This window comes from Scyliorhinus torazame, chromosome 21 (assembly GCF_047496885.1).
Source record: "Scyliorhinus torazame isolate Kashiwa2021f chromosome 21, sScyTor2.1, whole genome shotgun sequence".
Lineage (NCBI taxonomy): Eukaryota > Metazoa > Chordata > Chondrichthyes > Carcharhiniformes > Scyliorhinidae > Scyliorhinus > Scyliorhinus torazame.
In genome coordinates, this window is record NC_092727.1 from 34523883 (window position 1) to 34536725 (window position 12843).

General features: G+C 43.4%; 1 protein-coding gene across 2 annotated transcripts in view; it reads left to right on the plus strand.

Moving 5' to 3' along the window:
- The window catches only part of LOC140398247 (galactosylgalactosylxylosylprotein 3-beta-glucuronosyltransferase 1-like), a 305288-nt gene that overhangs the window by 130848 nt on the left and 161597 nt on the right, over positions 1 to 12843 (plus strand). Inside the window, exon 2 of one of the 2 annotated variants that reach the window (XM_072486684.1) lies at positions 3107 to 3166. The exons of the other annotated variant lie outside the window; for it this stretch is intronic. The gene's annotated coding sequence lies outside the window, so the exon portion shown is untranslated. The remainder of the gene's footprint in view (positions 1 to 3106; positions 3167 to 12843) is intronic. 2 annotated transcript variants of the gene reach the window in all.

The window sequence follows — 12843 nt, forward strand, 5'->3', positions numbered from 1 at the left end:
CTGCCACTTATCAATGGGATTTCCCATTGAAGCCACTCCACCCTTCTGGGAAACCCATGGGTGGGGGGGTGCACTGCCAGCAGGAACAGAGAATCCAAACGGCCAAAGAATTCCGGCCAACCCGTTGTCTGATTTACGGAGAAAAACTATGAGTGCTGTTAGCTGTTGCTCCCGCTGTTATTGATGTAGTCATTTCGGTCCCATTAATCTTAGTTAAGCGTTTGCACCAAAAGTTAGAATGGAAACTTCCTGGATGAAAAATTAAGGGATGTTTAAAAAGTCTTCTAAAACTTTGGAGTAGTTGGAGGCCAAAAGGAACACCAATATTTGGGGCGGCACAGTGGCACAGTGGTTAGCACTGCTGCCTCACAGCGGCAGGGGCCCGGGTTCAATTCTGGCCTCGGATGACTGCATGTGTGGAGTTTGTACATTCTTCCTGTGTCTGGATGGGTTTCCTCCGGGTGCTCGGGTTTCCTCCCGCAGTCCAAAGATGAGCTGGTTAGGCATATTGACCAGACTAATTTGCCCCTTAGTGTACAAAGGTTAGGTGGCGTTATGGGATTACAGTGATCGGGTGGGGGAGTGGACCTAGTTAGGGTGGTATTTCAGAAGGTTGGTGTAGACTCGAGGAGCCAAATGGCCTCCTTCTGCACTGTAGGAACTCTATGAATCCAATGATTCCAATATTAAGTATCTTGAAGTATGTCATACTTATTTATACTAGGTGGTATGTTTAATACCCTGCTTTATGACATTTCAGAATGTCTTTTAGTTCTGTTAGCATTACATTTAATCCGGTACTTTTGAAATAGAGCAGGTTTCATTGAACAAAGATGTACAGAATTTCAGAAAAAATAAAATGATCACTCTTGCACTTTAAAGTCCAATGAATCAGTTTGCATCTACAGCAGGACTTTTGTGTTGGAAATAACTTCAGCAACATGCTCGAAATTCTGCTTCATCATTCCTGCAGCTATTGTGTTGCACATTTTTCACAAGAAGCTATTATATGATTTTGCATTAACCACCCCCTCCCCCAAAACCAACCTAATCCATGTCATGCCAATCAAAGCGTGCTGATGTGAAGATTTTCAGCTCTCATTAGTTCCAACGCAGAGAAAAGGAATTAGATTTTAGTCTTCAATCCAACTCTTAGCTGGTAATCGACCTGAAACTCTCTGGCCCGCTTTAATATGTTTCAGTTCCTAATCTGCTCTGTCAGACATAAAGACAACAGATGCTTGCAATGATTCTGGGAGCATGGCAGCTTTTCACCGTATACAAGGACCATAAATCTTCCTTTGTATTGTGAAAGCCTAGCTATTTGCACATGTTAATATCACCAACAGAAACAGGTTTGGTGGCGAGCTGAGTCAAAACTGGAACCGTGCCACATCACAGGATTTGGGTAACAATATTTTGGTGACAAAGTTTTGGTGGGGTAGGTGGAGGGATGGTTGTTGTTTTAGAGGGACACTCCAGCCCAGTCCTGCCCCCAGGCTTGTATTATAATGCGCAGCACACTCCTCCAACATATGTTTGATGGCAGGAATTTTTTTTCATCATTAACCTTTTAAAAATATATATTTTTATTAAAGATTTTCCAATAGATTTTACAGCAAAACCATATTACCACAGCAGATGATACACAGAAACCAACGTAACAAAAACCCCGACTAATCATGCCGACCCCCATCACCAATCATTCCCATGGGGCAAGACAAGCTTTGATGCAAAATCTTTCCAGCTTCATTGCAGCCCGAAGAGAAAGCAATGCAACATCAGTGTCTGGTGACATGGACCGGCCAATAATCTCTCCGGAGCAATCAATGACCCTGGTCAGTGACTGACAAGCAGCCACTTTAAAACTTCTTTCCTTTCTCAGTACAGATGAGGTGACACAAGCAAATTGATTTAAAGATTGAAGCAATTCCTTTGCTTTAAGTCCCTAGGCAGCTGACGAGAGCAAGGGCTCATAACTGGTGCTATTTGTTAGTGATGATACTATCCCTCTGTGTAGAATGCCCTTTTGCCACAATGCTGTACAATCAAAAGGTGCAATAGCTTCATAAAATATATGCTTGAATGCAAACTTTTGAAAATATTATTTATTTTTAAATGAATTGATGCTGGCCTGAAGGGCTGTGTTAAGTGGAACTGCTGCATTCTGTAATTTACCTTTCAAAGTCAGTTGGAGTCATTTGAATAAAGAAGTTAGCAAATCATCTTTGTGTGAATAGAAGCTGGTCATCAGAGTGAATACACTAAACAATAACAGTAACAAGACATGATTATACATTGATGTTGCTCCAGCATTTTTGAATCTACTATGACTGTCGGTTTCAATAATGTCCGTTTAACTCAACAGGCAGGGCTTAGCTTTCACACACAGTTGCTTTAAAAAAAAGATGGATTCAGTCTGCAATTTAATAGAGAGATTGTTGCACTCGAATGAATGACACCTAAGGGAGGTCTTTCAGCTGACGGCTGCCCCATACACGCCTGAAAAACAGACAGGAAAATCGGGTGGGGACTTTTGACACCCATTTGCACAATTTGTTTCTTCAGGTAGGCGTTTAAATAAACACCCAACCTTCCCCAAAACAGTTAAAAAATATAACTTGCTGTCCCATTCTGGTTGTAAGTATCATGGAGAATTGGGTTAAACATGCAAAATAGATATTACTCTTCTTCAGGCATTGAGAGGCAATGGTCAGTAATTTGTAAAGGTACCAGTCCAGGTCCAAAAGGTGAAACGTTTAATTTATTTTAAGGTTTTTTTGTATGACTTAGAGCAAGGATCATGCTCATATTTGGTCCCTCAAAATGTATCCAGCCTTTCTGCGGCCTGCTCTTTCTTGCCTCCTCCAGAGGATCACATTTAATTCAACAGGTCCTACCTGCCAGCTAGACCTGTGCCAACCTTTCCAGCTTCAAAAGTGGTGAGCTTCAGCAAATAACCAACTTGGATCACTGCAAATATTTAAATAAGACTCAAATCAAAACGCTCTTGGCCTCGCGACCTTGGCCTGTTCAAGCATCACCTGGGCAGACTCGTACATGTTTTGGGCCTGTACTGAAATTCTTTTTGCTCCTTCTTTAAAAGGAGGACCATTGGTGAAGTGCTAGGCCGGCGCCAATATTGAAAACAGCGAAAGAAAATAAGGTAAATAAAGAATCCCTGGTTAGGTGGCACTGACTTTGAGTTTTGAAAGTCCATAGGAGATAAAAGCTGAGTGAAGATTACTGTCCCATTCAATATTTAAGAATCTCATGTAATTTTTGTCAGGATAAAAAGCACCCAATGTTACTGATCATACGTAGTGAAAGTTGTCTCATGATTTGTTGCATGTGTCCTATTGAATACAACAGGATCTACAGCAAAATGTGGCCGAACAACTTTCCACAGATCTTTGGGATTCAGATTGATGGAGATCCCTGGTATATCCATGCAAGTTGAAAAACATTCACAAGCTCTGATAATCAGAATTAAGGTAAAGTCACCATAGTCCCAGATGACCATAGGCTGCTTTCCCCTTTGAGGGGAAGAGCTGACTGGTGATGATTTAACCTGAGGATCACCACATCTCAGGTGAGGGGCAAAGTTGAGAAGACAGGGCCTTTATGAATAACCTCGGCCAGTACAGGAATAGAACCCACACTGCTGGCCTCGCTCTTCATCATGAACCATGCTGTCTAGCAAAATGAGCTAAACCGGCCCCCAATCACTTGATGCACTTTCCTATTCCTGATCATTTATATATTCGCACCACTCAAAATGTAGTCTGAAGGTTGTTGCAGGAAAGATTAATTTGGGGATGGTGGAAGGGTGGCAGAAGTTCCTGACGATCTGAGAAATAACCAATTCAACTAGGAGATGATGCGCTGTATCATTATTTTCGCAGAGTGAGATGATGGGGAGGGGAAATAATATGTAGATGGTGAAATTATAATTCAGACGGAACAAAGTGGCAAATTCAGTGGGGTACTGATGATAAGAACTGTTGTGTTCTGTGATGCCACCATTCATAAGCATACACACGGAACATATATGTGTTCAACTAGCATGATGATTTATTGTCAAACACGTGGAAGGATAACTAACAGTAATATGTATGTCCAGACAAGGTTTCTTGGGAGCTACTCTAAGTGTGACTGTCCTGTTGTACGTCCTCTGACCAACTGCCCAGTATCCCACACATGTGACCAAGTTCTGATGTCACCAGCTGGCTAGTATGTGTATTACTAACTATGTACAGTATCATTCACCACATGTCACCACATCCCCCTTCCTTTTGAGATGTCAACATACAGAAACATTATTTATAATAAGACCATAAGACCATAAGACATAGGAGCGGAAGTAAGGCCATTCGGCCCATCGAGTCCACTCCACCATTCAATCATGGCTGATTTCAACTCCATTTACCCGCTCTCTCTCCATAGCCCTTAATTCCTCGAGAAATCAAGAATTTATCAACTTCTGTCTTAAAGACACACAACGTCCCGGCCTCCACCGCCCTCTGTGGCAATAAATTCCACAGACCCACCACTCTCTGGCTGAAGAATATACAGAGACATCATTTGTATTGATATTTACAAAGGCATGATGGTTTGGACATATTGTTATAAGATCAGTCTATCCGGCTTACGCCACACTCTGGTTGACCTTCTGAGTATTGGCTGACTCGGTGAACATGCCCCATCTTCTTCTGGTGCTGGTGTTTCTGCTCTTTCTATATTTACTGATGCGGATTCATCATTGAGCACTGGTTCTGTTGTGTGCATCGTGTCGTCCTCAGATTTGGTATTGCACCCCAACTCTTCCACTGGATTCAGCACAAAGGGCTGTTGCACTTTTAATAATGCCCTTCGGTTCCTCCGCAGGACTGATCATCTTCAGTGATGACCATGAACGACTGTGGAGCTACCTCTTGCACAACCTTGGCCAGTTTCAGCCATCCATTCCCATTGGCATCCTCGATTCTGACAGTGTCCCCTGGTTGCAATGGCTGGAGCTTCCCAGTAGCCCTCCTTCTGCCTCCTTTTCTGAAGAAGCAATTTGCTCTGTAGAGGTTGATATACTGGGGGAACCAACATGGACGGTAAAGTCGTGCGTAGTTGCCTGTTTACGAGCAGCTGTGCAGGCCATAGCCCATTGACGAGTGGCGCTGAGCGATAGCTAAGAAGCGCCAAGTATATATCCTCTCAGCTATTAATGGCCTTTTGTAGCAGCTGCTTCACGATCTGTACAGCCTTTTCTGCCTTCCCATTTGACTGGGGATGTAGGGGGCTAGAGGTGATGTGCCTGAAGTCATAGAGAGGGGAAAGTTCAGTCCATTCGTGATTTTTGAAGCACGGCATTACAATGGATGGTATGCCATGTCGGGCAAAGATCGCTTTGGCATGTAGTTTGACACACCGAGCAGTCGAGTTCGGCAGCTGTGCAACCTCAGGATAGTTTGAGAAATTATCAATGACTACCAGGTAGTCTAGTCCATTGAAATGGAACAGATCCATGCCCACTTTCTGCCAAAGACTTGCAATGATTCCCCCGCCTGCATCGGTTCTTTAGTCTGCCTGCATCGGAATTTCTGGTATGTGTCACAGTGGTCGACCATACCTGATATCCTGGGTATTGCCTGGCTAATAAATCATCTCCCGGGCCCTACGCTTGCATTTTTCAATGCCCAGGTGCCCTTCATGGAGTTTCTTCAGCATGAGTGGCCTCAAAGAATGTGGGATTACGATTCTGGTTGCCTCAGGAGAAGACCACTCGCCTCACTGAGTTCCAACCACACATTGTAGTACTCAAAGAAGGAACCTTTGGGCCAACCCTCTCTAATACATTTGAGCACCTTTTGCAGGACTGCGTTCTTCGCTGTTTCTGCCTTTATCAGGCGTGATTTTTTTGCCTGAGACGGGAAGTGATGCCGCGATGAGGTTGACATGAAGCTGAATATCGTCTTCCAGCAGACGTACCTCTTTGATGCCCATGGCTCGAGAGAGCGTGTCAGCGACTGCAAGTAACTTGCCTGGCATATATATGAGGACAAAGTTATAGCGCTGGAGCTTTACCATAAGGCGTTGTATTCTTGGGGACACTTGACACAAATTTTTTTGTACGATCGAAAGTGGCCTGCATAGGCAGCCCATACACGATATCATGAAACCTCTCTAGACCTGTGACCAGCCCAAGGCATTCCTTTTCGATCTGCGCATATCTGCACTCTGTTTCAGTCATCGCTCGCGACGCATATGCCACAGGCAGCCAGCTGTCATCTGTACCCTTCTGCAGAAGCACCGCTCCGAGGCCATCCAGAGATGCATCAGTCGAGACCTTCGTCTTTTACGTCGGGTCAAAAAAAGCAAGGGCTGGCGCTGTCATTAACGAGGCACGCAGCGCCTGTTACTCCTGTTCATGTTTGGGTGACCAATTAAAAGCTACATCCTTCTTTATTGGGTCTTGCAACAGGAATGTTTTGGAGGCCAGGTTAGGAACAAATTTACCCATGAAATCTATCATGCCGAATACACGTCAGACGCCTTTTTTGTCTGCGGGCTGTGGCATCGTTAGAATGGTCTTCATAGTTTCACCATCCGGCTGCACACCTTTAGCCAAAAAATGTGATGGTATCCCAATTTGTCACTTGGTCTGATTTAGCTTGGGGCCATTTGTCCTCTATGGTCCCCTCATTCACCTCACTGTGGTTGCAGATAGTGAGAGAACATTAGGTGGGGATACTGGGTTACAGGGATATGATGGAGGCGTGGGCTTAAGTTGAGTGCTCTTTCCAAGGGCCGGTGCAGATGCGATGGGCCGAATAGCCTCCTTCTGCACTGTAAATTCGAAAAAAAAAAAGATTTTTTGCCTTTGCCGGTCGAGCCCTTTCTGTCCCTTTCTGTGATCAGGCGCACATCAGCCCTGACTTCGGTGCATTTATCTGGACCCACACATCGATTTTGTTCGGGCAACCGTCGAACGTATGGTGCATTGCCTCACAAAATGCCACACTCAGAACAAACTTTTCCCAGTGCAGGTCACCGTGGTGCCAAATGTCTGTTGCCGCACTTCTGTCACAAAATGGCAGATCTGGTCTGCTGCTTAAAATGGCCACTCGCATCGAGACCACTTTTCTTGTGAGGCTGCGTAACGGTGTGCTCAAAATGGCCAACAGCACTGACACTACATTTTTGTCCTGTTGTACGTCATATCACCAAGTGCCCAGTGTCCCACATCATGTGACCAAGGTCTGACACCACCAGCTGGTTGGACGTCACGTTACTAACTATGTTTAGTATAATTCACCAACATATCACCACATGAACATCAACAGAATAGAGAGAAGTTAATTGAGAAATCGGAAGGTAGATGTTAGAGGTGTGTTACAGATCACTCAGGGTGTTGAAGTTGCTGTGGCAACATGCACTTTTTCCATGTATATTGTAGCTATGGATAGTGATGGCAAAGGCTTCAACATTCCTTCCAATCAAATGGCGGACCAGGAGTATTTCCTGCTCTTCCCGCCTGCTATTGGCATATCTTGCAGGCTGATATTCGACCTGTTTAGACATATCATGAACGCACTTTCTTTGACCAAGAAGTCATGGGGTGGGACTCAAACCTGCAACTTCTGCCACAGAGGCAGAGATACTACACACTGCACAGCAAGAGCAAAATCAGCCGTGAGAGGAGGTTTCTATTCAATGACAAGCTTTCTCCTGACATTAGCCGAGACTACAAGTGAATAGTTGGAAGAGCCTCCTCAACAATTGGACAATGTCAGTTCTTGGCTTGACCCAGACTGGAGTCAAGATTCTAATGGGAAACATATTTAGGGTGGCAAAAAATGAAATAAGTGAAGAGCAAGCGTTCAGGGAGGCATATTAATAACTTAAAGAAAAGAAAAAGACTGGTTTGGCAAAAGTTAGAGTGCAAAGATAAAAATATCATAAATACTCAGGCAACAGAAAGGATTCCAAGCAATAATAATAAAAAATATCTGTTGAAACTAAAGCAGGAGTAATAAAAGATTAAAAACCAATTAAATTGAAGCGGGGTAATGAAGGCTATAATTCAATGGGAGAAAATGGATGCGATAACGATAACAGAAGCACAATTGGAGACAGGACAGAGGCGGCAGTTAAATTCTAAAGGCTACAATGTATGGTGAAACAATAGGGAATGACGAATGGGAGATAGTGTTGCTGTGCTAATCAGAGAAAGCAAAATAGCTGGAGCAAGAAAGGACACTATTAACAAATATAATAGAATCTTTGAGGGTTGAGATAAGAAAAGAAGGAAGCAGTTTTACTACTGGAAGTATACTGCAGACCAGCAAAAGGGAAGGAAGAATAAGAAATTATTTTTTAAAAACACAATCATAATCAAAAGAACAAAGAAGAACAAAGAAAGGTACAGCACAGGAACAGGCCCTTTGGCCCTCCAAGCCTGTGCCGACCATGCTTCCCGTCTAAACTAAAATCTTCTACACTTCCTGGGTCTGTATCCCTCTATTCCCATCCTGTTCATGTATTTGTCAAGATGCCCCTTAAATGTAACTATGGTCCCTGCTTCCACCACCTCCTCCGGGAGCGAGTTCCAGGCACCCACTACCCTCTGTGTAAAAAACTTGCCTCGTACATCTCCTCTAAACCTTGGCCTCGCACCTTAAACCTATGCCCCCTAGTAATTGACCCCTCAACCCTGGGAAAAAGCCTCTGACTATCCACTCTGTCTATGCCCCTCATAATTTTGTAGACCTCTATCAGGTCGCTCCTCAACCTCCGTCGTTCCAGTAAGAAGAAACCGAGTTTATTCAACCGCTCCTCATAGCTAATGCCCTCCATAACAGGCAACATCTTGGTAAATCTCTTCTGCCTCCACATCCTTCTGGTCGTGTGGCGACCAGAATTGAACACTGTACTCCAAGTGTGGCCTAACTAAAGTTCTGTACAGCTGCAACATGACTTGCCAATTCTTATACTCAATGCCCCGGCCAATGAAGGCAAGCATGCCGTATGCCTTCTTGACTACCTTCTCCACCTGTGTTGCCCCTTTCAGTGACCTGTGGACCTGTACACCTAGATCTCTCTGACTTTCAATACTCTTGAGGGTTCAACCATTCACTGTATATTCCCTACCTGCATTAGACCTTCCAAAATGCATTACCTCACATTTGTCCGGATTAAACTCCATCTGCCATCTCTCTGCCCAAGTCTCCAAACGATCTAAATCCTGCTGTATCCTCTGACAGTCCTCATCGCTATCCGCAATTCCACCAACCTTTGTGTCGTCTGCAAGCTTATTAATCAGACCAGTTACATTTTCCTCCAAATCATGGAGGATTTCAGCTACCCCAAACAATAATGTACGGAGGGCATGAAAGGGGAGAAAGGAGGTTTTACAATGCACACAAGACTCCTTTCTGAAGCTGAATTATTTCAATAAATTAGAGAAAGAATCCGCAGAAGAACTGCAGTGGGTGTGATACACATTGTGATCTTTCAGATGGCCTTCAATTAACACACACAAAAGAGATTTGTGACAAAGGTCAGGGTGTGTGGTGCCAGGTTAAGGTAACAAAATTAACTGAAGGGTGGTGACAAAATAGAATATAAAGGGTAGAAATTAAAGACGTTTTCCCAGTCTGGCAGAAATAGTGAGTCACAGTGATCCACTCTCGGACTACTGTTGTTCACCATATACACAGGGAGGGCCAGTTTAACTCAGTTGACTGTACAGATGGTTTGAGATGGAGAGCAAGGCCAACAGCGCGGGTTCAATTCCTGTACCGGCTGAGGCTCTTCATGAAGGCCCCGCCTTCTCGACCTTGTCCCTCGCCTGAGGTGTGGTGGTCCTCAGGTTAAATCACCACCAGTCAGCTCTCCCCCTTAAAGGGGAAAGCAGCCTATGGTCATCTGGGACTATGGCGACTTTAACTTTACTTTACATAGACGCACGTGTTGGACTCAGGAATTAGAAGTATGGTGCCAACATTTTCAGACAATACTTGTAGGGGTAAAGTGGGAAATGCAATGGCCTGCAGAAAAATATAAGAAGAAATAAGTAGGCTTCTTAATTCAAGTGTGGTGTAGTTCATTTCGGTCGCAGGATTAAGGCCGCCACTTAATGTGTTGGTTGGTAAGAATGTAAATAGTGTAGAGGATCAAAAAGTCAGAGAAAACAGCTAGATAAATCACTAAAAGTCCACAACACAAATCTCTCAGACCAGGAATAGTGCAAACAAGGCACTGGTGTTTATTTTGGAAGAAACAGAATATGAAAAGGAGAGACGTAATGTTAAGTTTATATAGAATCTTAGTTAGACAACACTTCAATACTGAGTGCAGTTCTGTTATACAAAAAATATATTGAAGCATCAGCGAAAATAATTTATGAGAATTTACTAGAATTATCATCAGACATTGAACAGACTGCCATTACTTTCTCTGCAAAAGAGGAGACCCGAGAGGAATGCTTAAAATCATGAGGGAGTTCAAGTTCTCCAGATTACTAGTCCAGGAACATAACCACTATGTCACCAAACCCAAAATTAAATTGCCACTAACTGCTTAAATAAATGTTTTTTTCTTTATTCATTCATGGGATGTGGGTGTTGTTGACTGGGCCAGCATTTATTGCCATCCATGAGGGCATTTAAGAGTCAACCACATTGCTGTAGGTCTGGAGTCATATGTAGGCCAGACCTGGTAAGGGTGACTGATTTCCTTCCCTGAAGAACTTTAGTGATCCAGATGGGTTCTTATGACAATGGTTTCATGGCCATCATTAGACTTTTGTTTGCAGATTTTTATTGAATCCAAGTTTCACCATCTGCCCTGGTGGGATTCGAACCCAGGTTCCCAGAGCATTTCCCTGAGTCTCTGGATTAGTCCAGAGATAAGACCACAACTTCACTGCCTTCCTTATTTGGGTGAATTTCTTGAAACAGAGAATGTGCAACTCACTGCTACAAGATTGAAGCTGATTATATTGGTGCATTTAAGTGAGAGCCTGATGTAGAAATGAGAGGAAAGGGAATAGAAGCAGGGTGAAGCAAGGCAGTTATGGAGTAAGAGAAGCTCATGTAGTGTATAAAGACTGGAGCCCCAGTTGGACTGGGTGGAATGCCTCGGAACTTGGAGACCTAATGTCATTCTAGGCAATTTAGGGGGCCAGGGCAAGGATTTTACAACCCCTCCTACCGTGTGTGATATTATGGTCCAAGTTCTCCAGATTACTAGTCCAGTAACATGGAGATTTAAATGGCTTGCCGCATCTCCCAGGGGGAGAGATGTCGCGGAGGACCATAAAATCTTGGCCCAAGTTTAGTAGCTTCTTACATTTACAAGCACACTGTCGGGAGCATTGCCATTGCCTTGTACCATTCACAGGCTTGAACCATGGATACTTAGAAATATCAAGAGGTCGTAATGTTTTTTGGAATTAAAATTCATATACCTTTTTCTGAACAGTTTCAAAAATACGATTTCCCCATAAAAACATTTCTACCGAGGTTACCTTGCAGTACGTGGCAGAGTCGTTTGATGAATGTTACCCTCCTTGAATAGACGTTGGTAAAAGGTCTTCTGCTTTCGCAGCTCTTGACTTTGTTAATTATTTTTGGCCCTGGGACAAAGAACAGGTTATCTTTATTCTTCCTCATTGTTTGATCCTCATTATATAACCCTTCAGGGAGAGGACAAATTAAGATCAAGCCACTTCCAAAATGTCAGAATGGAATTGACATTCACCTAGTGACAATGAGATGCACTTGACCTCAGTGATTTAGCGTGATTTGTGCGTGACTCTGAATCAATAAAGAGAAATGGAATTGATGGCATTAATGTTACATTGCTAAACCTAAATTTCAGCCTGAAGAAGCAGAGTTTGTCAGGCTCAATGTATTCTTGGAAAAGAAAAATATCACATACCAATTATTTATCAATGGCTGGTGTAATTTATTCCAGTACAAACACTTGCCGTTAAAAAAGCTGGATAATTTTCTTAACGAATGTACATTTTCAAATAATTTATTCAAGAGTTCAAAATTGATGGTAGCTGTTGTCCTTTTATTTAAACAAAGATCTGTTTGGGTATCATCCATTAGCTTTGAAAATATTCTTTTTCATTAGTATTTTCTTCCTCCTCCCCAGAACCTCTGTGATTCTGGTGCTGGACAATAATTTGGCGCATGTGCAGAAGCCATCTTTCAATAGATTATCCAGCTGGTCATCCTTCATGGGTGAACATGGTCTCATTAAACTGGTCAACTGTGAGCGCATTAACGCTGAGTGTAATCCTGTCCTTACCTGATCACCACAAAGAACAGGATTTATTGGAGAGCACCAAGGAATGTGGGTCTTTACCCAGAGATGTTTACTTTCAATCTCTCTTGCTGAGATCAATTTATTTAAGATTGTCTCAGTGTTGAACACAATGGCCGGAATTCTCCGACCATTGCGATTCACTTTTCCCATGAGCAGCGCACCCCCACCTGTGGGCTTCCCAGAATTATGGGTTGGTTTCAATGCAAAATTCCATTGACAAGTGGCAAGATGTTAGAATCCCGCCGCCAGCGAGAAGTGTGCCGGCAAGAAACACACGGATGGGGGGGCCGGAGAATCCAGCCCACGATCTTCTGGCTTGTGTTGCACAATTCCACAGTAAGCAGTATATTTGCTCACTAAACCAACAAGGGAGACAAATACCTTTAATTTGATGTTTTTTCATAGAATTTACAGTGCAGAAGGAGGCCATTCGGCCCATCGAGTCTGCACCGGCTCTTGGAAAGAGCACCCGACCCAAGGTCAACACCTCTACCCTATCCCCATAACCCA